This window comes from Eschscholzia californica, unplaced genomic scaffold, assembly GCF_041429995.1.
Source record: "Eschscholzia californica isolate CP2 unplaced genomic scaffold, dmEscCali1.0.p SCAF_4, whole genome shotgun sequence".
In the NCBI taxonomy this organism is placed as follows: domain Eukaryota; kingdom Viridiplantae; phylum Streptophyta; class Magnoliopsida; order Ranunculales; family Papaveraceae; genus Eschscholzia; species Eschscholzia californica.
Window position 1 is genome coordinate 32875233 of NW_028238461.1, and position 21519 is coordinate 32896751.

The window sequence follows — 21519 nt, forward strand, 5'->3', positions numbered from 1 at the left end:
GACATCCAGGTGCGGATAAATTTGAAGGGTTTCCGACCATTTAGGTTTTTACTGATGGTAGTGAGTAAGATAGGAATGTGGTCGGAGCCTACCCCTGGGAGATGGTGGAGAGTGGAGACTGGATAGTCAGTAAGCCATTTTTGGTTGGATAAAGCTCTATCAAGCCGTTCTCTGATAAGATTGCTCGAGAATTGTCTATTAGACCAAGTGTAGGGGTCGCCGTTGAAGCCCAGATCATGGAGACTAAGAAGGTTAACATGCTTTCGGATTTTACGTGCGTGAGGGGGAAAAATCCTTTTTGCCCCCAATCTTATCCTCCGTGTGCATGATAGAGTTAAGGTCGCCAATAACCAGCCAAGGGGTGTTAGGGTCAGGAACCAGATTAGTGAGTTGGGTCGAAGGTTTCATACGGTTAGAGCTATAAGGGCACCCATAAAAGCAAGAAATAAAGAAATGGGAATTGTTGTTAACTTGGTTGCGCTTAAGATGGATAATGTTGTTGTCAGCACAGAGAGTCTCGAGCTCCATATTATGCGTCCAGAAGACTGCGAGCCCCTCGGCTTTATTAACGGGCTCGACAGTGAATTGTCTGTAATTAGTATGAAGGTTGAGGAGTTGACCAATTTTCGTGTTCAAACATTTCGTTTCCGATACGAAGACAATATCCGGTTTATGGGCTCGGATAAGAGCCCAGAGGTGTTTTTTGTTCAGAAAGTTACCACAACCTCTCATATTTCATGCAAGGATAGAGAGGTCATTGTTGGGTTGGTCCATAGAGAAGCCTCAAAAAAGGAAAAGAGACTTCCACGTCGAAGACCACCTAAGGCAGGTCTAGGGGCACACCAGGGTAAGAGGTAAAAACAAAGCCAAAACCAATAAAGGTTAAAAGCGCGCCTACCAACCAGAAAGGGGGAAGTCTAAAGGCAGGCCCGGAACAGAGAGAAAACAGAGACATGTGAGAAAAACTAAACCACTAAAACAGGAAATCAAGGAGAAATACAAAGACATAAGGAAAATAAACTAACAAAGAACCAAATGGGTACAGTTTGCAAGCGAGCACAAAAGGAAAGGGTGGATGACACCCCCACACGATCAACTCCAAGCCAACAGAATAGCCTGAAGGATTAACACTCTTGCAACTGTACCTACTCGTAGCCCACTAAACAGAAAGCAACTAAAAGAAACAGCAAACTAACAGGAAATATACTAAAATCCAAATAACAGAAAACTGAGTGTAGATCATTCTGGTGGAGTTACGACACTCCCACTATCTTGTTTTGCAATGACATTAAGGGTGACCATCCTTTCTTCATCTAATAGTCTCTTTGCCTCTTGGTTTTCAATGAGCATCGATTGAAAGTCAGTAGAGTCATTAGACTGATCATCAGAACTGATAGAATGATGGGAAGGGCTTGCTCTAGTTCTCTTTCCCGAGGGGGTAAAGAGGAGACGGGGGGTTGTTATGATACACTGGGGCTGGTGAGGGAGCAATGAGGAGTGGTTCATCCGGACTGCGGATTTGGGAGGTAATGACATTAGTTTCCATAGGGTCGTCTTCATCTTCTGAGGGATCCTCCAAGTCAGGGTTAGGTCAATGTCTTAAAGGATGTTCCACTATTCTACAAGTTTGGCAGATGACACCTGGAAATTTTTGGTAGCTAATGTTGATATCAAGTTCCTTGTCCACAAAAATAGTGTTGATGACTGCCAAGAGGGGTAATCTAACATCGTAGAGGAAATGAACTCTGATCATCTTGTTGTTAACAAAACCCAGATTCCTAGGTCTAATCTGGATAATCTTACCCATCCTGGCGTCGAGATCTTCCTTGTTCTGTATTGCCATGGGAAGATTATAGAGGTTGCACCACATAGGTTCGAAAAACAAGTCATCAACTCCTTCCGAGAGAGGGAAATCCACTTTTTTAAGAACAAGAAGCATGCCCCTCATAATCCAGGGCCTACCAAACTTAAGGGCATTTAATATGAACAGACTTTTGGGTTTGATGAGAAAAGTGTTGATGGGTCCTTCTACTGGATAGTAGTTGCAATCTCGAAAAAAGATGGATTGAGGGAAGAGCATACGTTTGATTTGTGCTAGTCTGGCTTCTTGAGGACAACACCATCTAGCAACAAAACCTTGATTGATGTTTTGGAGATCCTGGTTAGTTGAGGGATTTTGGTATTTTAGGGACAGTCGACCACGAGAGGTGTTGGTATTTACACCCTTCTACTAGTGTTTATAGCGGAAATAAGACATCTAATGTCTACACTAGTATTCCCAGGATCACATGCAAAACTAGTAATTAAACTAACGGAGATAGTAGATTACCTTAATCGCTTTTCCCTCGAACTAGTTGAATTGATTGAAGAAGACCAAGAGCTTCAAGTGTAGCTCCTCTACTTGGCACACGAGCAATCAATTTGATCTCCCACCTTGTTGTATAGCTAGCACACCAATGGTGGTTGGATAGAAGAACACCTTCTTCTTTGACTAGATAGATAGTGAATGGGAATTAGCTCACTTTCTCCTCTCTACTTGATGTGGTAGAGTAAGAAAGCTTAGAGAGAAATTCCACACCTTATTCTCTGCCCTAAGAGTGTTTATATAGAACCCTAATAAGAATCCACCTCCTTTTAGGTTTCCCAAAACACCCTTTAGAATAAGATTTAGGGAAATAGTCGAAAATAGCAACTATTGGTATTTTCTCAATTCCCTAAGGAGATGACGTCCGAGCCCTAAAAGTGCCCGAATCGGCTAAGGCCCAAAAACCCTATTTTTGGCCTTTTTGTACTATCTTTGCCTAATTCCTTTTTAGGCCTATGAGATATGTTTATGGGACACTCCCATGATTATATCTCACTCCCACTAGTCATATCCTAGATCAATTTGACACTCTTATGTGTAACCCGTTGTAGGATCCGATCGAAGTTAGCCGCGAATTACTTCGTAATTCGACGATCGTAGTTGGTCTCTAGCTACAACTCTACGATCCCTAAATCAATCGGACTTGATGATCTTCCACATCAATTATCCTATCCGACAAATTGTTCGCATTGTCACCTTGGTCGAAGGACATCTCCTTCAACTCCTTCAGACTCCCACTTGGACTTAGAATAAGTGCAATGCCTCGATTCCCGTGTCAATTTAGTATCCCATCTGATACGTCACGTCATTCAGACTTTCTTGATATCCGAGTACAACTGTAAAAGACAAACGATTAACTTTTAATCCGTTTGAGCGCGGCCACGCATTTTCAGTTGCTACTCATCAAGTGGCCTTGAGACACTTTGTACCTAGTGTGATTAGGGTGACACAATCCATTCTTGCGCTCCCACTTAACTTCATGTCTATCCTATCCTTCCCAGTATCCGTCTTTTTAACCTCCTTTTACGGTGCGTCGTTTGACGGAACCAAAGTCGGACATTCCTTTCATAAGATGAGTGGAGCACTCATGTTTTGAGGAATCTCTCCAATTGTCTTTATGAGAAGTATTGACGTTCATCACGAGTGATGTACTTCTCATTTGAGGGTTATCCAGTGTATAAACCTTTTACACACCCACGTAGTCGAATAGAATATACTATTCCAATAGCCCATGAAACTGCGCTATCCCATCGACTCCCGTGCTAGTCTTCGTGAGTCATTGTTGTCCATGCAATGACCTGGACCAGGGTTTTTGATAATAAATATTCCAAGTTCACTTAATAGGGTTTCATTCATCAGATCACGTATCTGACAAACCTATTCGGAACGTTTTATTATCGATGGACTGTCGTTTAAATACTAAACCAAATTTAGACGACTGGTGAAATAACTCTTATTATTTCTGATAACGAGAGTTGTAAATCTGAGCCTCTTCCGTAAAACTCCTTTTACCCACTCAATTTTACTTGTCGAGGTTTAAAATTATACCTCATGCCTTAGACTGTGTATGAATCTCATACTATGTCTTAGGTGACAGTTTAGTTTGACTACCGTGGTAGTCGGTTTTAAACTTTGCTTATTATCAATTAATTTGAAGATTGCTAACTTCAACCTTGATAATGTCTAGTAACTTTTACTAGAGTTAAGGCTTTTAATTCTTTGTGTAGTATTTGCAACAGTTTCCGGCTTAAACACTTTTAGCCTACTTTCCTTCCATGTCTGAAAGTTTGCTACGATGACATGTTCAATTTTTTTACTACTTCATCCTTTAGCCTTCTAGGATGTACTAAGTAGTGTTTCGGTTTTCCAATCCGAATTCGTATGTTTAAATGCTAATCATGTCCAACATGATTGACTTTATGTTTTCGAACATAAATGTCTCTCTCATGCGTGCTAGCTCATCGGTGTCTTTTCAGACTCCGAGTTTTGCAACGCCCTCTGTCATGAGTTTTTGGGTCGAAATCTTTTAGACTTTCCGAGTCTTAGATTTTCTGTTTCGGATCTCAAGCATCTCAGCGTACTGAGTCTCTCTAATCCTATCATCCTTTTGATCTATGCTTATAGATCTTCAGATGCCCAAAATGGCATTTTATCCTTTTGTGTGTGGTCCTTTATTGAGTCAGTTCGTTACTGTTATACAACACCTTATGTCGTACTCAATCTTTTGTATGTACTCTGCATACGGACCCGGAAGGTTTGTTTACTCCCACTTACCTTCTTGAAATTTCGTGATTCAAGATTTTCTTCATTCCTCAGGAATCAAACTTCTTTGATTGCCTTTTGAATCGAAGATTCTAACTCTTGCGTGCTTTTAATCCGTCGATAGATTTCTGAAGCATGCTTGTGGACATAACTTGATTGGAAGAATCTTTATTCTTATTGTCTCGTTTCGGGAAACATGAATGTTTCCATCCTTCTCAGTTTTCTATTTTGGAAAACCAATTTAGGTCTTCTGTTGACTTAAATTATCAAGCTTCATGTCTTGACGAGATATGGATTCCACGATGATTTTGGCTTCTAGACAAAATCTAGAGTCAGTTTCCGTTTCTGCGCAGGTCTTTTATCTCTTCAGAAATAACCTTTATTTTCTGTGTCTTTGAGATTTTATTTTGACCTTTCAGGGCTTTTGAACAACAACTTGGAGTTTATCTCAACTACTTTGAGATATACCTTTAGAGACACTTTCACTCGCTTTGAGAGTTCTCCTGCGAATGACATTCGCTTTTGTGCGGTGGGTTTACAAGATCATATCTTTAACCTTTCCTTTTCCAAGGAGTCGCAGTTTGTTGCTCTTGGTCGAATTTAATCGTCTTGTACAAGTTTCATGATTGTTCTTCATGACCCTCCATGATTTTTCTCATGATCGAATTAAATCGACTTGTACTTTTCTCCCACTTATTCTTGTAATAATTAGTGTTTTCTCCCAGACTACTAGGTGTGCTAATTATTAGAAGAATACTATCATGAGCAACAAACACTTTGTTCTCTTGATTGGTTATGGAAGAAGCCCAAATTTCTTTCAAAAAGAAATTGCGTCAGATATTAGCTAATTTTGTAATGCTTTTACAAGCTTAGCTGTTAGACGGACTTTGGTAAGTGTGAAAACAATCGTTTATAGAATATGTCCCAAAATATTCGGAAGACTGGCTTAAACCCATCTTTGATCGAATTATGCATAGCAATGTTCGATTACTCCCACTGAATCCACCATCCCTCAGATGTGTTCCATGGAGCGAGTTGGGAAACGTTTTCTCAACTCCTTTGATGGTTATTTAGTATTTGACTCAAGTTTTTATCACTCCAATCTACTCGGATGACTTAAACTCTCTTGTCAAAATGATTCTTTTACTTCGGTTTGTACTTTGTTTGAACCTTTCAAACATTCCGACTTATACTTTATGATTTGTACGTTTCCATACTTCATGAAGTTGTCAGAGTACGTATTTGAAGTTTCTCTCGTTAGCTTCTGCAAGTAAACTTATAGGTCTGCATAACACTGTATGAGTCCTAATAGATTACCAGTCTCTATGCCTTTTGAAAAGGGTGACTTTGTCAATTTAGTCCTTAAGACCTAATTGACAATGCTGAAGTTTAATGAGTTTGAATCTCTTGATTTTAGCCATTATCAATGTTAACCTTCAGTTAATTTTACCACTGGTTTAAAACATCGTATGTTTCTAGAAAAACAAAATAATCACTATTAAGTTCTAAGCTAGATCAGTGTCTAAAAGAAGACTTTGATCCCTTTCAGCATCCCTAGCATTACTGCTTCTGCTCCCTCTTGGATCTTTACTTCTTTTAGTCAAGTATGTAATTCCCTTAAGCTCCCACTGAGCCGCTCATCTGGTCTTAAATACCTGATGAAAGAATTTTACGATACTTGTTTTTAACTTTGTTAGCAAGGATACGGAACCGGAATTCATAATTCCATTCCTTTTGTCCTCCAGGTGCTAAAGGTAGTTTCCTTTTAAATGGTCTAGCCATTGTTTTAGAAACATTCACAGTAATGAGGAATACTCTTGATCATGTACTCGGCAACTGCTTTTCTTTGATCAAATGTTTGTCTCACTTGACTGATCCTTTTGCCCTTTTGAATCTCAAGATCTCTTTCTTAGATTCTTTGTACCAAATCTCAAGAACCTTTCTTAGACTGGATATTCCCGTATGTTCTGCTCAGTTTGTTTGTAACAACCTGAGTGACTCATCTAAGGTCTTTATCAATCTTTGTTCAATCAATATTGAATTGGGTGATAGATGTATTCTGTTGTCTTCCATTAGGATGACTTTCAGATTGCCATGGAGGTCTCGTGCCTCTCCATTTATGACTTCTGTAGGAACTATTTCCTCAGTTTGTCTCAATGGTCGTGCTAGCATCCATTACTCTTCCAAAGAGAATGTTATATGATTGCTTGCAAATGGCTTTTGACCTTATCTAGTATGAGTCAACATTGGGACTGGGTATTCTAGACGTTTTCCTTTTTGAATCTGAGAACTATTCTCTGATTTTTTCATTCTAGGAAGTTGATCAGCACCTCCCTTAGGTGTGATTCAATGTTGAAACTGTTTTCATGTGTCATCTTAATTCTACATAAAGAAATGGCAAAGTTTTAAAACTCGTTATCGTTTTTGAAAAACTTAGTTTTCCCACATTATTCAATAAAAATCGTCCCCGATTGAATAAGTGATTCCAAGACCCCAGTTCTTCGGAGTAAAGCGGACGAAGGCCCTACCCTTTGACTCCGTCGTTCCGGGTGAGTGAACTACTTCACTGATCATACCTTATGACTCTTGGTTGATAGATTTCATTAATGAATGACTAATCTATCCTTTTGCCTCGAGTATCCAAGACTCTCTTGCTGATCTCGTTGAGTAGAACCATTTAGACGTGTAGGCCTCTTCTATAGACCTACCCGCATTGTCCCAAGGTAGAGGAGGTACTCTGCGAAGGCCGACCCACCTTCCTCGAACAAGGGCGCAACGAGTGTCTTAATCTGGATAGGCGATTACTCAAGATTACGTTTTGGGGACTTTTACGCTAGTCTGGCGTTTGTTATAGTGAACTATTTAGCCTAACTAACACCCACGACATAAAGCGTAAAAGGTAAGTAAATGCGCGCGAGAAAGTAAATCAAGCAGATATGGATCCTAGTATGGCCCCTAACCTAGAAGATATAATCTCCTTTGGTTTTCTTCTTGTTTCGCCTTTTGGTTCGTCTTAGATCGCCATCTTTGAACCTCCATTGATTTCTCCCACTCGACTTTGAATTTCATCCTCGAGTTTCTTCAATGGACTTATAGACCCTTAAACTCTAATTACAAGACTCTAACGATTCGCAGATCGTATAAACTTGAAGTTAAAATTAATTACAAAGCATGCACCCATCCGTGCTTAAAACAAGAATAAAGAAATAAATCTATGGCCATACTAGTTTCCCGCATTCTCATCACATGCAATCATATAATATATCAAGGCTAAGAATTATATATGTATGATTATCTTGGGAGATACTTTTGTTGACATCACACGTCACATTACGGACCTTAAGTCTAAATTCGAAGAATTCAACTAATGGTGCGTTCAGATTTTATCTTTTATGATTTCTAAAATCAACTTTTAAGAAAAACTCCGTTTTGGGCTCGAGAAAGCCCGGGTCAATTTCGGAAAAAATATTGGTTCGATTCTTAATGATTTCATAAATAAATTTAAAGAGAAATCCGTTTTGGGCCCTTGGATGGCCCGGATTGATTTTGGAATTATTTGGTTGGAATCGGAAGAAATTTTGGCAAAAACTCCCACTCGAATGATGGTCCCTTTTTGTGGTCCGAAAAGCCTCGAAAAAGCCCGGGACAAGTCCTAGACAAGTCCCGGCCCAAGCCCACAAAAGGGCTCGGACAAGGTCCGGACATAGCACGGCCCATAGGGCCGGCATGTTCTGGCCGAGGCCTATCAAGGCCTGGTCTCGTCCTGGCAGGAGCCAGGACGCTAGTCCATGTACCAGACGCGTCCTAGACGTGTCTGGTGCTGGACCGGACCAGCACTAGGTGTCTCGGACTAGTCCGAGACACCCAGAACCTCCCAGACGCGTCTGGTCGAGAGCTCTGGACGCGTCTCAGACGCGTCCAGGAAGCTACCAGTGCAGCTTCTGGTCGCGTCCTAGACGCTTCCGAGCTGCTCTGGACGCGTCTCCAAGACGCGTCCAGATGCTTCCATTACAGCTGGTGGTCGAGTCCTAGACTCGACCTGGACGCGTCTCCAAGACGCGTCCCAGCTGCTCTGGACGCGTCCTAGACGCGACCAGTGGCAATCTGGTTGCAGCTGCTGGACGCGTCTCCTGGATGTGTCTCAGCAACTGCTCTGGACGCGACCAGCAGCTTCTGTCCGGCCAGGAAGCTTCCTGGCCGGACACTAGGGTTTCTAAAACCCTAGTTTCCAAAAAAAAATTTTTTTTTTTTGTGCAAATCTTATTTGCTAACTTCCAATTTTAAAACTCTTTCTAAATTTTGAAATCTTTTAGAACACTTCTAAAATTTTACAAAACTTGTAGAAACTTTTAAAATTTTCCAAATTTTGTTTTGAGAGTTTCCTAAAACTCAAAACACTTCTTTTAGAACACTTCTAAATTCCAAATTTTGTTTTTCAAAAGTTTCCAAAACTTAAAAACAACTCTTAATCAAACCAATTTTGGATCAAAATCTAGGTTTTTGAAATTTTCCAAAGAACAATTTTGAAATCAATTTGAAAAATCTTTGAATCCAATTCAAAATTAATCAAATTTTATGTTTAAAACCTTTTTAAATATAACTATCAACTTAATCAAGCATGGATTAGTTTGAAATTCAATCAAATTGAGACTTTTAATCATCAATTTGATTCTCAATTTGAAATTCATTGAGTCCCATTCAATAATATCAAATTGCGAGTTTAAATAATTTTAAAACACTTTTAAAATACTTTTATAAATTCAATTTATCAAACTATTAATCATATCTAATATGAACTAGTTCGATTCTTAGCAAAAACTAGTTCATTGCAAGAGGCTCTGATACCACTGTTGGGATTTACACCCTTCTACTAGTGTTTATAGCGGAAATAAGACATCTAATGTCTACACTAGTATTCCCAGGATCACATGCAAAACTAGTAATTAAACTAACGGAGATAGTAGATTACCTTAATCGCTTTCCCCTCGAACTAGTTGAATTGATTGAAGAAGACCAAGAGCTTCAAGTGTAGCTCCTCTACTTGGGACACGAGCAATCAATTTGATCTCCCACCTTGTTGTATAGCTAGCACACCAATGGTGGTTGGATAGAAGAACACCTTCTTCTTTGACTAGATAGATAGTGAATGGGAATCAGCTCACTTTCTCCTCTCTACTTGATGTGGTAGAGTAAGAAAGCTTAGAGAGAAATTCCACACCTTATTCTCTGCCCTAAGAGTGTTTATATAGAACCCTAATAAGAATCCACCTCCTTTTAGGTTTCCCAAAACACCCTTTAGAATAAGATTTAGGGAAATAGTCGAAAATAGCAACTATTGGTATTTTCTCAATTACCTAAGGAGATGACGTCCAAACCCAGCAAAAATTGGCAGATTTAATTTTCATAACATAAGGAAACGTCCCTCCAAAAATCAGCCCAATCTGAGCCCTAAAAGTGCCCGAATCGGCTAAGGCCCAAAAACCCTGTTTTTGGCCTTTTTGTACTATCTTTGCCTAATTCCTTTTTAGGCCTATGAGATATGTTTATGGGATACTCCCATGATTATATCTCACTCCCACTAGTCATATCCTAGATCAATTTGACACTCTTATGTGTAACCCGTTGTAGGATCCGATCGAAGTTAGCCGCGAATTACTTCGTAATTCGACGATCGTAGTTGGTCTCTAGCTACAACTCTACGATCCCTAAATCAATCGGACTTGATGATCTTCCACATCAATTATCCTATTCGACAAATTGTTCGCATTGTCACCTTGGTCGAAGGACATCTCCTTCAACTCCTTCAAGAGGATATGGCAAAGTGAGTAGCCATGAGAGGATTAGAAGGGGGTTGATGAAAGGATATGCGTATAGACAGTGGAGAAGTGTTGTGGTAATATATAAAGGCCTGGTGAATAAGAGAGGAGAAGATGAAACAAAATAAAATGAACTCCATGCATGCAAAGGGATTGGTGAGAGTGTCACCCACCAGAAATGTCTACTCACCGGAAATGACTGTTGACATACTAGAGAGAGAGAGAAGACCAAACGAGAAGAAGAAAACCAAGAAAAACCAGAGAGAGAAAAGAGGAGAACTGAAAAAAGACAAAATTAAAAGATAAAAAGGAGAAAAGAGAGAAGTGGAAGAGACTTAACTGCTGAAGATCTGATTGCGTGTCCACTGCACTTCTCGGGACAATGCGAAGATCCAGAGTGAATTACCTTTGAGATGATTAATGACCAATGTTCGAGTTGCCTTCTAGGAGAGCTTTGACGCGCATGTTGAGGTGTTGTCGATCTTAATGATGAAACAAAGCTAGAAAGCTGAGTATTGGTGAGGTGGTTGGTGGATTATTTGAGATAAAGGGGTCGTGGAGGCTCGGTTGATGACAAAGATGATCAGTAAAAGCAAGAATTTGGAGTTGAATGTGTTGACGGCGGCATCTATTAGGGTTTGAGAACCTATGCGTGGTTTCTGAAGGTGAAAAGGGGAGGGGCTGCTGACGTCATTGCAGAGCTTCTCTCTCCTAAAAAAACCTGGCCACAAGGATGCTCCGGCAGTGAATAGATTCTTCATTTTTTTTTGTGGAAATTGATGATACGTCGTTCCCTTCCAAAATTAAAGGAAAAACATATTTGGGCCGTAAAATCAGATAGTAACATGCCTTACCAAGCATTTTAATGGAAATTAACAGCACTTCTAATGACAATGCTGACATTTCGAATCTGATCTCGCAGGATCGTAATTGACGAAGTTTCAAAAGAACTTTCAGATTAAGTATTTCTGATTCCTCTACTGAAAGGGCAACAACACTCGTAATGCCGAAAGCACCATGAGTTGCCTAGCTTGGAATTGTCGGGGATTAGGGAACACCCCGACAAGGACTACCTTGAATCAGTTCCTAGGGTCTATTAAACCCTCTTTGGTTTTCTTATCCGAGACTCGTATTTCCTCTAACAACAATATTCCTCTTCTTGCTCATTTCGGTTTAAATAATTATTTTCCTGTATTTTCTCAAGGTCGTAGTGGTGGCCTTGTCTTATATTGGACTGATGATATGTCTATTAATATTAACTTTGCTTCTCGTAATTTAATTCATATAACTATTTCTGGTTTCAATAATAACCCTACTTGGGATATGTTCTGTATCTACGGTCCCCCCCGGGTGAGCGACCGTCTCACTTTCTGGAATGATCTTTTGGCTCGTATTACTAATAATAATAACCCTGTCTGTTGTATTGGGGATCTGAACAATATTGCTTCCCCCACAGAAAAATAGGGAGGGAGTTCTTATACTCCTTTTACCCAGCATTTCAATGCCTTCATTTCCCAGTCTGGTCTCATTGATATAGGCTTTAACGGCCCGGCTTTTACTTGGACTAATAACAGATCGTCCATTCATTTAACCCGGGAACGTTTGGACAGGACCCTTTGTTCCTACTCTTGGTTGATGGACCATCCTTATTCCGGCCTCTTTCATCTCCCCAAATATAATAGTGACCACGCACCTATTTTATAAAAATTACATGTAGAAGGGCAAGTCATGAATACTATCTCTAGATATGAGACTTTTTGGTCTAAGCATGATCATTTCTTTGACACTTTACAAAAAGGATGGGAGGAGAGTATGATGTGGCGTGAAAATGCCACATTTAGGTCACTTAACTTTAATGAGTTGGTTCCTTTTCAGTTTTATTTCTAATTATTTATGTGTTTTTATTGTTAGGTACTTTATTTGGAGCATGGCGTTTGATTAGGAATAAAAGGAGCAAATTATCACTTTTCATCTCACGCGGCTGAAATCGATAGATCAAGAATATTTTGGTCTTTATGTATGAGGGGTACTTTGGTCATTTGTAAAAATCAGTGTTTAATGACAAGTGGGACCAATGGCGAGTCCGGTGGTGAAAACGGAAGTCAATTTGGAGTTCGGACGGACAAGATATGAATGAAAGAAGCCGAGGTTTTGTCTTGAAATTAGATTGGCAAAGAAACTGAAGGCACCCCCTTGGATTTTAAATGAAGCCAAGATCCAAGCCCAAGTCCAAGAAGAAACCCAAAGAAGAGAAAGGAAACAAGAGGAATTCTATGAGCCCCCTTGAATAAAGATTATTAGTTGGAGATTTTACAAGCACTCCTGTTTTGTGAGCTTTAGTATTTTGGGTTTGGGCACCGCAACAAAAGAAAGAGAAGTCTTTGAGAAGGAGATGAAAGCACCCCTTATTTTCCAAGTGAAGACTCAAAGCCCACCAAAACTGAAGAGTCCAAAAGAAGAATGCCAACAAGAACTTTAGAGGCAACCCTTATGACTTAGGTTTAGTAGTTGAAATAAAGAAAAGAAATGATCTAACCTGGGGGTTTTTGGTTGAGGAGACTTGGGGTAGAGAGAGAAACAGAGAGGGTGAGTATTCTGGCCAAAGCTTGGCCGGGAAAGGTAGACCGGCCAAAGCTTTGGCTGGCACAAGAAGGAACAGAAGTTCGGGAAGGATAAGCTCGCCGGAACAGCAACTCCTCACCTCAGGTTACACGAGCAAAAACAACTCGGTACTTCATAAGCTAGAACCGAGAAGAAGCAGCTCGGATTTCACCAAGGGTTGCTCGTGAAAGCTGCAAAGCAGCTCGGGATTTCTTCTCAAAGGCTCGGGACAACTGCAAATAGCTCGGGTCTTCACGGGTAGTAGCTTAGTATCACGAGACAGCAGCAACTCCACCTTTGGTCGGAATTTTCAGCTTACTTGGCCGGACTTGGTTCTAGTTTTTCCGGCCATTTCTTTTGCCGGAAACCTAGGGTTATTGGTCGGCAGTCCTTTGTCTTGAACTCCTTGTGGTTTCTTAGATGTTTGGTTGTTGATTTCTAGTGAGAGAAAGCTTAGTTCAAGCTTCCATGGTGGTTTTAGTTTAAGATAAAGAAGATGATATTCTGTTGTGGGGAAGTCAAATTGTGCTAAGGGGAGCTAAAAATCACACTGTTAAGGGGACTCTCACTTTCTGCTCAGAGGATATCAAAACTGCACTTAAGTACCAAATTACACCATCAACTCTAGCCTCAAACTTACATTGAAAAGGGGGATTCCTAAACCAACTCCATGACTAATTCTATTTCCTTTCGTATATTAATTATAACCATGAATGCTTAGGTCTTGTGTTGAAGTCTATGATGAAATTGTGATGAAATTGTGATTGTGTACGTGTTATGATTTAATAATTTTGATAATGAATCGAACTCTCTTATTTCGATTACTTGTTTCAATCGTTTTTCATGTGTCTTATCAAGTACTTCGCATAGTTAATCGATTAGGCAACATTTTCGATGATTCGGTTTTAATTGTTTAGGAAGTTTGTTTGACTAAGTATTATCTCCGGACATACGTAGTGCTTATGAACATCCACCTTAGGAATCGAGACTAGGTTTACATCAATCCATTCGATTGGACCGCACATAGTTGTAGGGAAATCACAACGGATTCTCGACATTTCTCTCATTTGTTTGCCTCCCGACTTCTTGTTGTTGCCCGACTTTTCTATCACATCTCTCACTTAGATAGTTTAGTATTACTTTACGTTTCTTTATTTCTTATAAACCAATCAAAAACCCAAATTGACACCTTTTCTTTTCAGTCTAAGATAGAGAGTGACTCGTAGACCGGTGGGCTAAACTTTCCCGATAACCGGACTACCAACCTATCCTTGGATCGACTATGGTTTTACCGGTTACTACTTGATACCTCCGCTTGGGTGTGCAACCTTTTCGGGTGCATCAGAGTACAGGCCCTTTCCATGACAGAGTCTGTCAAGTCAAAAATACTCTTTCTTTTTGGAGTAAAAAGGCTTTTGGAGTTCTTTCTAATCGACTCAAAATACTCAGGAAGCGATTACTAGATATCCAGTCCTTCCCCCCGACGGATGAATCTCTTGTCATTGAAAGTGAGATCCAAGAACAACTCCTTTATTTGGAGGAAGTTCATCGTACTAAGCTTGAACAGAGAACGAAACAAAACTGGACTCATAATGGAGACCGTAATACTAAGGCCTTTCATAGGTCGATGTCAAATCGTCGTCAGAAAAATAAAATCACCCAATTACAATTATCGAATGGTATTGTTTCTACTAATGAACAAGAAATAACTAATGAATTGGTTTCATTTTTTTCAGAATTTATTCACAGCAGAGTCAGTGACCCCAACTCCGATTGAGATTCTAAATGCATACCATGTGATTTCGGACACTGAAATGGGCTACATCTCTCGGGTGCCAGATTATGAAGAAATTAAGGGAGTAGTTATGAAGATGGGTGCTATCAAAAGCCTGGGACCAGATGGTTTACCTGTTCATTTCTATCAACATTGTTGGATGTTATCGGGTCAGATCATGTTTCTTATATCCAAGCCGTCTTTACCTCAGGACAGATAGACCCAGCCATAAACAACACTACCATAGCCCTAATTCCTAAAATCAGACAACCGAGTATGACCACGGATTTCAGGCCAATCTCATTGTGCAACTCAATCTATAAATTCATCACGAAAATCTTGGCGAACAGAATTATCCCCTATTTGGATCAATGTATTAGGTGGACTCAGAATGCCTTTGTCCCATCCAGACAAATAATGGATAATATTGTCATGACACAAGAAATCATCCACTCGATGCACAATTCGAAGGCAAGAAATGGAGGGTTTTCGCTAAAGATAGATATGGCCAAGGCCTATGATAGGGTGCATTGGGACTTCTTAAAACAAGTCCTCCAATTCATTGGTTTCTCAGGTACTATTCTCCATCAGATTATGTCATGTATTTCCACTCCTCAGTTCACCATTCAACTAAATGGTTCGCTTCATGGGAGTATTATTGCTTCTAGGGGTATCAGGCAGGGATGTCCTTCATCCCCCTACCTGTTCCTTCTAGTCTCTCAGTCGCTCACTCTTCTCATTTCTTATTATGAAGCAAATAGTTTGTAGTGGTTACAAGATAAACAAAAATAGTCCTACTATCTCCCACTTACTTTTTGCGGACGATCTAATTCTACTTGGGAGAGCAAATTCTACTCAACTAAACATCATCATGGAGATTCTCGATACCTACTCTAACTTCTCTGGTCAGAGGGTTAATTTTGAAACATCCTCCATTTACTTTGGGAAAAGAGTTCCTTCCACAGTTCGATCCCAATTCACCAGTTCCCTTCTAGCTCCTGTAATGACCAATCAAGCGAAATATTTGGGTTCCTTCCTTCTTAAGCCTGGTAATAGAATTCACCTGTTACTCCTGGTTAACAGAAAAATTTCAAAATACTCTATCAGATTGGAAGAACAAGCTTACATCTCAGGCAGGAAAAACGGTATTAATTAAGTCAATTTTGGGAGCTTATGGTACATATACTTTCAGTCATCAAAAATTACCCAAGACAACTATTCAACAATTGGAACAAGTGGAAAGATGCTTCTGGTGGGGTCATTCGACACTTTATTAATTGGAATATTATATGCTCAGCCAAGAAGAATGGTGGTCTAGGGATTCGATCCCTTTCAGAGGTCAACGATTCTCTAATTGCTAAGATGACATGGAGGTTTCTATCAGAACCAACATCAAAATGGGTACAACTACTCAATTCTAAATACATAAAGTCAGGTACATTTTGGTCCATTGATATTCCTAATCATTCCACCCTTTTTTGGAAAGCCATCCTCCATTCTAGAGATTTAATCTCGAAAAACATTATTTGGTCTATAGGAGATGGCAGTACTGTTGACATTGTATCTGACCCTTGGCTTTTAGACTTACCTCATAAAAAACCAGTGCTTATTCAAGATCTCCCTAGTGAGATCTCTAAGGTCAGACACCTAAGAAATCTAGATAACTCAGATTGGGACTACAATAAACTCCAAACATACTTTGATCCTAACTCTGTTAATACTAACTATAAAACCAGATCCAAATGTTTCTCATGATAAACTTATCTGGACTGCTACTGAACATGGTCGTTGCACAAGTAAATCTTGTTATCAACAAATCAGAGTTAGACCTATTTTACCAAATCATATTATTGATTTTCCTTGGTCTAAGTTTTGGAAGAATCCTAACATGAACCCTAGAATCCAACAGTTTCTTTGGAAACTTATTCACAATAGGATAGCTACATTAGGCAACATTAGTAAGTATAATCAATCAATTATTCCTTTATTTAAGCTCTGTACTACTAATAATGTCGAAACTATCATGCATATATTCGGTTCGTGCCCTAAGTTTAAAGGTTTCATCATGATGACTAACAACAACATGCGTTTATCTCTTACTGATGATCCTATTTCAAACCTTAAAAAGATACTAAATAACGAAGGTAGTAGATCATTAGAATGGATATTATATACTCATCTGATTTGGATCTGGTGGAAAGCAAGAAACGACATGATCTTCAACAAACCTCCTGACTTAATGAAATGCTGGTGGATGGTGAATCAAGAGGTTTGTTCTAGTTTCCCTTCTCTTCCTTCATCTTCTGTTTTACCTAACATGCAGGATAACTTTTGGTTACCACCTCCACAAGCAAAGATCAAGATAAATGTTGATGGAGCTTTTAATCCTCCATCGGCGGCGGCAGGAGCCATTGCTAGAGACAGTGAAGGAGTATGTTTAGGGACTAAATTCACTAGATTTCCGGCGATCTCAGCTCTCCATAGTGAGATGCGAAGCTTTGAGTTAGGGTTAGACTTAATGGAAGACTTCGGTGTGGGTATTTATATCCTTGAAGGAGATTCCAAGACAATGGTTGAACTCTTATCGGATGGCTCTCACGAAATCCCTTGGCGTTTGGTGGGAGAGACCGACCCTTACGTATTAGGGTTACTCAATCTCAGGTGGAATTACAGTTTTGCCCTCGTCAATCTAACGTTGTGGCACATAAACTGGCGCAATTAGCAATTCAACGCCTATAGATGGAAGTGGTAACTTCCGTCCTTTCAGCTAACTTATGGTGTCATTTGGTTTCTTCCTTTTCTTTATTTTTTGGTCCGTTGGACTATTTCTTTGTAAGAAACCTTATTCTCCTATTTATTGAAAGCTTTATTCAAAAAAAAAAAAACATGCCTTACCAAGACAAAATTGAGTTTTCTTAACAAAATAAAAAGACAAAAATGAGTGAATTGGTGGGGTCATAACTGTTGTTGTCGTCCAAGGTGTCCAAGCTTGCTTTATCTCGTCGGATGTTAGAAGTCTTGGATAAAGTCATTTTTGTAAAGATCAAAACATGAAGTTTAAGCGAGAGAGGAGAGAGATAAAGAAATTGATATTTAGTTGGTCGCTGTTTTCACTTCTTTTATCACTATTCATAATTTCATAGTATAGTAAAACACTACTACAGCACTACTACACAAATTCTACTTACCATTATCTTGATATTTGAGCTCATTCATTATTTCTCGGGGTATTTAGCGATACCCCCTCATCCCTAATGTCCAATTAGGGATACCTCCTTTTTTAATTGGATATTAGGAATACCCCCTTTTTTGTACTTAAAAGTACAAATCTACTCTTATTATTATTGTTTCTTTTTCTTCTTCTTTGATATCTTATACCTCTTCGATGTTATGCTTATCAACTTATTTTCGTTTCTCATAATTTTTTTTTCTCTTATCTATCTTTTTTTAATTCCAACAACATTTATCGAAAATTTAAAATTGATAAATCACAACGACCGACATATTGTATTTTCTTTTCTTCCCTTTCATATCACTACGACCGACATAACACCCTAACTTTAGTATTCTCGTGAATTTTTCTATCTAGTTTATAAATTCAAGACTAACATGACACTCTAATTTCGCTCGTTTTAAGAATTTTGCTATCTCATTTGCAAGTTCATTGAGTAATTTCATTTGAACTTTTTTATTTTTTCTTCGATTCATAATCTCAATTTCCATTTGTTATGATTTATCAATTTTAAATTTTCGATAAATGTTGTTGGTAAATTAAAAAAATGGTTAACAAAAAAAAAACTATGAGAAACGAAAATAAGTTGATAAGCATAACATCGAAGAGGTATAAGAGATAAAAAAACAATAAGAACAAGGGTAGTTATGTACTTTCAAGTCCAAAAAACGGGGTATCCCTAATATCCAATTAAAAAAGGAGTATCCCTAATTGGACATTAGGGATCAGGGGGTATCGCTAAATACCCGTTATTTCTCTCACCTCCTATTTCAATCCTTTCTAGGGCTTAAGAAGGGAACAGTCCAGACTGAATTATAATTCAATTAATAATTTCCCTCGAAAAAGACGCTTGTTATTTCACAAGCCTCGAAAGTTTGTGTGGATGGGTTTGTTTACTTATTCCAACTGATGAAACTACGAAGTCGGTAAAAGCAAAAGATTAACAGAAGAAACATTGTCATTCAATATGAATGCTAACCGTTTAGAATTCCCTGATTTTAGGTCGCAACTAAACATGGGAAGGTCCGAAAATTTCAGCTGTACATCCAGTTTCCTGTTAAGAAAAGAATAATATTTTGTTAGCATATACATACCAATTAGTGGTGGAAAAGCAACTTTCAACATTTTTTAAGGTCGCGGCTTTGGGGAATAAAAAAAAATCTCGGGGGAATAAAAATTCTCTACAAAATTGGTCAACCAAGATTGACTTTTTTCAATCTATTTGTTGTTATAAGGCTCCCAATTTTAGAGTTAAACAAAACTAAAGTTTTAGAAGATCCTATAAACGAATTTAGAAATAACTTTTATAAATTTAAGCAAAATCTTTCTAGGGTTCTAAACCCTAAACTCTTTCCAAATTTCTTCATCTTATTTTTCAAAGCTTTGTTTTCTTCTAATTACTAAACCCTAAAAACATAGGAGAACAACCTAATATGTTTAGAAGTGAATATGTTTTAGGGTTTCAAAATTAATTGATTTTTAGGGTTTATAATGTGTTTATCTTGGGGAGTATTAACGGAGGAAGAAACTTGCTTTGGACATCCCATGGAAGATGTATTAAGAACTTCAAAATATTTTGTTTGATGATTTCTAGGGTTTAGAATATTTTTTTCCTCTTTATCTCTCTAACTTTGTTGTTGATTTTAGAGAAATAAGGTTAGTATGTATTTGAGATTTGGGGAAGATAAGTAAGAGAAGTGATAGAGAAGGAAAAAAGATGAGATGAATAAGTTTTTTTTTTCCGGAGAAGAAGAAAGAAGAGGGGAAGAAGAAAGAGGTGTAAGGTATAAAAAAAATTGTGGTCCCCATAAAAAAATATTCCCTAGAGATTTCACAAAAAAACATGGATTCCCTGGAGAATTTATTCCCCGTAGATTTTTCTTTATTCCCCAAAGCCGAGGCCTTTTTTAATCATGAAATAGCCAATTTCGTATTGAAAAAAATGTGCAGTTCTTATCAGTATCCGCTACGTGCATGAGGAATGTGCTAAAACATCATCAGAAATCAAAGAAGTCCATAATTAGGATTCTCCATCATGATATAGCGTAGATTTTTCACACCGTATTAATATACAATAATCATGCAAATATGGATGACCTCGACCACAAGGCCTCTATTTGTATCTTTATGTACATGCCATGCAATTTTAAGACTCATCTGTTGGAAACTCGATCTCAAATTTTTTTTTCGTTTAAAATTGTCATACATTTTCAAGAATAAAGAAAAAACGAGCAATGACTCAAGACTTCCGAAAATAACATCCACACCTATATAATTACAGTAAGCGAAGAAACATCTATCTAAAAGTAGTGGTGGCCAACGGGTCGTGTTGGCACGGAAACGCACCGGCACAACCCGTTTATAAGGCAACACGACAGGGCACGGAACGTCGCATGTCGTGTCGTGTCGACCTGTCACGGATCAAGCGGGGCGTGGCAGGTCTGGGATTTTAAGCTCCCAGACCCGTCAACCACGCCACGCCACGACACTTTAACCCGTTAGAAACGGGTACTTAATCTACAAAACATTATTGTTATTTTGTTGAAAGTAGTTGTTAATTGATAAAATTAATAGTTAATAAAATTATTAACTAATAAAATAAACATAGATTCTAAAGTTTAAACAAAAATCACAACGTTTGACTTGAAAATTATTTAGTGCTTTCTTTTGTTACGTTTGGCAACAGCTGACCCGTTAGCCATGACCCGGCACAACAACGACTGGGACCGCCACGGAAACGGCTGGGTCGTTGTCATGGGGCGTTTCTGTGCCAAGACCTTGGTTAACATCGTAACATTCTGAAATTCTTATCAACTTCAATTATATTAGTAATCTTCATACATCAAATTCTAAATTAATAGAGCAAGTTGCAGAGAAGAGGAGAGAAGGAGAGAGAAATAAAACCATATTTAGTGGAGAAAAATATGTGTTCGGGTGAGGGGAAGTGATTTCCGTAGTTTAGATTGCAACTGATTTTCTCTTCCTGCCACGATCTCCTCCCATAATTGTTAGGTATCTAGTAAAGACCAACAATAGCCTTGCGGTTAATTTGTTAGAAGCTGACATATCTGATAATATCTAATACAAATGACGGTATAAGTCTAATGGTAGTTTCAAGAAGTTAGAACTTAATTATTGACGCTAATATTCTTCGGTCTTGATGACGCAGCGAAAAAACTGATAAAAGCCTTAGAACTCCGTTTAAGACTATAGAACCGAAATTGATAACAAGAATACTAAAATACTGAATTTTATTGATTGAATGAATGACTGAAACAACTTCTAAACCCTCTTTATATAGACCTAGGGTTTCCTAATCTTGGTCAAACTCCAATAGCAACTCCTTATAATATAAAATACTAGAATAGTAGTAATCCTAAACTGATAACAATTCCAAAAATAGAAAAAAACTAGTAAAATTCCGTTTTGAGGCCCTAAACGATGGAACTTGCCCCTCAAAGTGGCTCCG

The 21519-nt window shown here is 38.6% G+C and overlaps 1 long non-coding RNA gene across 1 annotated transcript; it reads left to right on the top strand.

The window, feature by feature from the left end:
- Window positions 1-12980: 12980 nt before the first annotated feature.
- On the top strand, window positions 12981-17586 carry LOC147544185 (uncharacterized). Its single transcript, XR_015224005.1, has 2 exons — window positions 12981-16253; window positions 17142-17586. It is a non-coding gene; the product is annotated as an uncharacterized LOC147544185 (long non-coding RNA).
- Window positions 17587-21519: the final 3933 nt, after the last annotated feature.